Here is a 5986-nt window from a genome sequence, read left to right on the forward strand (position 1 = left end):
CCTAAAACTTGAATTGTACTACTTCTTACTGGCTATTACATCAACTTAGAAGTTTCATCTGTGTTCTACTATGGTGCTTTTAGTGTCTCCGCACACCGCAGCACGTGACATAGCTTTGCAGACGATAAGTACAACCGTTTCAGGGATAAGAGCGGCCAAGTGACGATCTGGCTTTAAGTCGATTCGATAACAAATGACGAAAACTGACGGATTTCTCAGGTTTTTACTACATATGAACACGTTTCACATTCTCCCGTGCAACTCGGCAGCTAGTCCTGCTTTCATGGAGAATCTTAAGGTCATAGATCATGTCCAAGGCACCAAAGCCAGCTAAACAGTCAATAATCGAAACCTAAAACTTGAATTGTACTACTTCTTACTGGCTATTACATCAACTTCGAAGCTTCATCTGTGTTCTACTATGGTGCTCTTAGAGTCTCCGCGTACCGCAGCACGCGAAATAGCTTTGCAGACGATAAGTACAACCGTTTCAGAGAGAAGAGCGGCCAATGTTACGATCTGGCTTTAAGTCGATTCGATAACAAATGACGAAAACGGACGGATTTCTCAGGTTTTTACTACATATGAACACTTTTTACATTCTCCCGTGTAACTCGGCTGCTAGTCCTCCTTTCATGCAGATTCTTAAGGTCCTAGCTCATGTCCAAGGCACCAAAGCCAGCTAAAAAGTCAATAATCAATACCTAAGACTTGAATTGTACTACTTGTTACTGGGTATTACATCAACTTAGAAGCTTCATCTGTGTTCTCCTGTGGTGGTTTTAGTGTCTCCGCATACCGCAGCATACGACATAGCTTTGCAAACGATAAGTACAACCGTTTCAGAGAGAAGAGCGGCCAATGTGACGATCGGGCTTTAAGTCGATTCGATAACAAATGACGAAAACGGACGGATTTCTCAGGTTTTTACTACATATGAACACTTTTCACATTCTCCTATCCAACGCGGCTTCTAGTCCTCCTTTTGATGCAGAATCTTAAGGTCCTAGCTCATGTCCAAGGCACCAAAGCCAGCTAAAAAGTAAATAATCGATACCTAAAACGTCAATTGTACTACATCTTACTGGCTATTACATCATCATAGAAGCTTCATCTGTGTTCTACTATGGTGCATTTAATGTCTCCGCATACCGCAGCACGCAACATAGCTTTGCAGACGATAAGTACAACCGTTTCAGAGAGAAGAGCGGCCAATGTGACGATCGGGCTTTAAGTAGATTCAATAACAAATGACGAAAACGGACGGATTTCTCAGGTTTTTACTACATATGAACACTTTTCACATTCTCCCGCGCAACTCGGCTGCTAGTCCTCCTTTCATGCAGAATCTTAAGGTCCTAGCTCATGTCCAAGGCACCAAAGCCAGCTAAAAAGTCAAAAATCAGTACCTAAAACTTGAATTGTACTACTTCTTACTGGCTATTACATCGACTTAGAAGCTTCATCTGTGTTCTACTATGGTGATTTTATTGTCTCCGCATACCGCAGCACGCGACATAGCTTTGCAGACGATAAGTACAACCGTTTCAGAGAGAAGAGCGGCCAATGTGACGATCGGGCTTTAAGTCGATTCGATAACAAATGACGAAAACGGACGGATTTCTCAGGTTTCTACTACATATGAACACATTTCACATTCTCCCGTGCAACGCGGCTGCTAGTCCTCCTTTAATGCAGAATCTTAAGGTCCTAGCTCATGTCAAAGGCACCAAAGCCAGCTAAAAAGTCAATAATCGATACCTAAAACTTGAATTGTACTACTTCTTACTGGCTATTACATCAACTTAGAAGCTTCATCTGTGTTCTACTATGGTGCTTTTAGTGTCTCCGCATACTGCAGCACGCGACATAGCTTTGAAGACGATACGTACAACCGTTTCAGAGAGAGGAGCGGCCAATGTGACGATCTGGCTTTAAGTCGATTCGATAACAAATGACGAAAACGGACGGATTTCTCATGTTTTTACTACATATGAACACTTTTCACATTCTCCCGTGCAACTCGGCTGCTAGTCCTCCTTTTGATGCAGAATCTTAAGGTCCTAGCTCATGTCCAAGGCACCAAAGCCAGCTAAAAAATCAATAATCGATACCTAAAACTTGAATTGTACTACTTCTTACTGGCTATTACATCAACTTAGAAGCTTCATCTGTGTTCTACTATGGTGCTTTTAGTGTCTCCGCATACCGCAGCACGCGACATAGATTTGAAGACGATACGTACAACCGTTTCAGAGAGAAGAGCGGTCAATGTGACGATCTGGCTTTAAGGCGATTCGATAACAAATGACGAAAACGTACGGATTTCTCAGGTTTCTACTACATATGAACACATTTCACATTCTCCCGTGCAACGCGGCTACTAGTCCTCCTTTCATGCAGAATCTTAAGGTCCTAGCTCATGTCCAAGGCACCAAAGCCAGGTAAAAAGTCAATAATCGATACCTAAAACTTGAATTGTACTACTTCTTACTGGCTCTTACATCAACTTAGAAGCTTCATCTGTGTTCTACTATGGTGCCTTTAGTGTCTCCGCATACCGCAGCACGCGACATAGCTTTGAAGACGATAAGTACAACCGTTACGGAGAGAAGAGCGGCCAATGTGACGATCTGGCTTTAAGTCGATTCGATAACAAATGACGAGAACGGACGGATTTCTCAGGTTTTTACTATATATGAATACATTTCACATACTCCCGTGCAACTCAGCTGCTAGTCCTCCTTCAAAGCAGAATCTTAAGGTCCTAGCTCATGTCCAAGGCACCAAAGCCAGCTAAAAAGTCAATAATCGATACCTAAAACTTGAATTGTACTACTTCTTACTGGCTATTACATCAACTTAGAAGCTTCATCTGTGTTCTACTACGGTGCTTTTAGAGTCTCCGCATACCGCAGCACGCGACATAGCTTTGCAGCCGATAAGTACAACCGTTTCAGAGAGAGGAGCGGCCAATGTGACGATCTGGCTTTAAGTCGATTCGATAACAAATGACGAAAACGGACGGATTTCTCAGGTTTTTACTACATATGAACACTTTTCACATTCTTCCCTGCAACTCGGCTGCTAGTCCTCCTTTCATGCAGATTCTTAAGGTCCTAGCTCATGTCCAAGGCATCAAAGCCAGCTAAAAAGTCAAAAATCGATACCTAAAACTTGAATTGTACTACTTCTTACTGGCTATTACATCAAATTAGAAGCTTCATCTGTGTTCTACTGTGGTGGTTTCAGTGTCTCCGCCTACCGAAGCATAGGACATAGCTTTGCAGACGATAAGTACAACCGTTTCAGAGAGAAGAGCGGCCAATGTGACGATCTGGCCATAAGTCGATTCGATAACAAATGACGAAAACGGATGGATTTCTCAGGTTTTTACTACATATGAACACTTTTCACATTCCCCGTGCAACTCGGCTGCTAGTCCTCCTTTCATGCAGAATCTTAAGGTCCTAGCTCATGTCCAAGGCACCAAAGCCAGCTAAAAAGTCAATAATCGATACCTAAAACTTGAATTGTACTACTTCTTACTGGCTATTACATCAACTTAGAAGCTTCATCTGTGTTCTACTATGGTGCTTTTAGTGTCTCCGCATACCGCAGCACGCGCCATAGCTTTGCAGACGATAAGTACAACCGTTTCAGAGAGAAGAGCGGCCAATGAGACGATCGGGCTTTAAGTCGATTCGATAACAAATGACGAAAACGGACGGATTTCTCAGGTTTCTACTACATATGAACACATTTCACATTCTCCCGTGCAACGCGGCTGCTAGTCCTCCTATCATGCCGATTCTTAAGGTCCTAGCTCATGTCCAAGGCACCAAAGCCAGCTAAAAAGTCAATAATCGATACCTAAAACTTCAGTTGTACTACTTCTTACTGGCTTTTACATCAACTTAGAAGCTTCATCTGTTTTATACTATGGTGCCTTTAGTGTCTGCGCATACCGCAGCATGCGACATAGCTTTGCAGACGATAAGTACAACCGTTTCAGAGAGAAGAGCGGCCAATGTGACGATCTGGCTTTAAGTCGATTCGATAACAAATGACGAAAACAGACGGATTTCTCAGGTTTTTACTACATATGAACACTTTTCAGATTCTTCCCTGCAACTCGGCTGCTAGTCCTCCTTTCATGCAGATTCTTAAGGTCCTAGCTCATCTCCAAGGCACCAAAGCCAGCTAAAAAGTAAATAATCAGTACCTAAAACTTGAATTGTACTACTTCTTACTGGCTCTTACATCAACTTAGAAGCTTCATCTGTGTTCTACTGTGGTGCTTTTAGAGTCTCCGCATACCGCAGCACGCGACATAGCTTTGCAGACGATAAGTACAACCGTTTCAGAGAGAAGAGCGGCCAATGTGACGATCTGGCTTTAAGTCGATTCGATAACAAATGACGAAAACGGACGGATTTCTCAGGTTTTTACTACATATGAACACTTTTAACATTCTTCCCTGCAACTCGGCTGCTAGTCCTCCTTTCATGCAGATTCTTAAGGTCCTAGCTCATCTCCAAGGCATCAAAGCCAGCTAAAAAGTCAATAATCGATACCTAAAACTTGAATTGTACTATTTCTTACTGGCTATTACATCAAATTAGAAGCTTCATCTGTGTTCTGCTGTGGTGGTTTCAGTGTCTTTGCCTACCACAGCATACGACATAGCTTTGCAGACGATAAGTACAACCGTTTCAGAGAGAAGAGCGGCCAATGATGATCTGGCTTTAAGTCGATTCGATAACAAATGACGAAAACGGACGGATTTCTCAGGTTTTTACTACATATGAACACTTTTCACATTCTCCCGTGCAACGCGCCTGCTAGTCCTCCTTTCATGCAGAATCTTAAGGTCCTAGCTCATGTCCAAGGCACCAAAGCCCGCTAAAAAGTCAATAATCGATACCTAAAACTTGAATTGTACTACTTCTTACTGGCTATTACATCAACTTAGAAGCTTCATCTGTGTTCTACTATGGTGCTTTTAGTGTCTCCGCATACCGCATCACGCGACATAGCTTTGAGCGGCCAATGTGACGATCGGGCTTTAAGTCGATTCGATAACAAATGACGTAAACGGACGGATTTCTCAGGTTTCTACTACATATGAAACCATTTCACATTCTCCCGTGCAACGCGGCTGCTAGTCCTCCTATCATGCAGAATCTTAAGGTCCTAGCTCATGTCCAAGGCACCAAAGCCAGCTAAAAAGTCGATAATCGATACCTAAAACTTCAGTTGTACTACTTCTTACTGGCTATTACATCAACTTAGAAGCTTCATCTGTTTTATACTATGGTGCTTTTAGTGTCTGCGCATACCGCAGCACGCGACATAGCTTTGCAGACGATAAGTACAACCGTTTCAGAGAGAAGAGCGGCCAATGTGACGATCTGGCTTTAAGTCGATTCGATAACAAATGACGAAAACGGACGGATTTCTCAGGTTTTTACTACATATGAACACTTTTCACTTTCTCCCGTGCAACTCGGCTGCTAGTCCTCCTCTCATGCAGAATCTTAAGGTCCTAGCTCATGCCCAAGGCACGAAAGCCAGCTAAAAAGTCAATAATCCATACCTAAAAGTTGAATTGTACTACTTCTTATTGTCTATTACATCATCTTAGAAGCTTCATCTGTGTTCTACTATGGTGATTTTAGTGTCTCCGCATACCGCAGCACGCGACATAGCTTTGCAGACGATAAGTACAACCGTTTCAGAGAGAAGAGCGGCCAATGTGACGATCTGGCTTTAAGTCGATTCGATAACAAATGACGAAAAAGGACGGATTTATCAGGTTTTTACTACATATGAACACTTTTCACATTCTTCCCTGCAACTCGGCTGCTAGTCCACCTTTCATGCAGATTCTTAAGGTCCTAGCTCATCTCCAAGGCATCAACGCCAGCTAAAAAGTCAATAATCGATACCTAAAACTTGAATTGTACTATTTCTTACTGGCTAT

The sequence above is a fragment of the Schistocerca gregaria genome, unplaced genomic scaffold, assembly GCF_023897955.1.
Source record: "Schistocerca gregaria isolate iqSchGreg1 unplaced genomic scaffold, iqSchGreg1.2 ptg000261l, whole genome shotgun sequence".
NCBI lineage: Eukaryota > Metazoa > Arthropoda > Insecta > Orthoptera > Acrididae > Schistocerca > Schistocerca gregaria.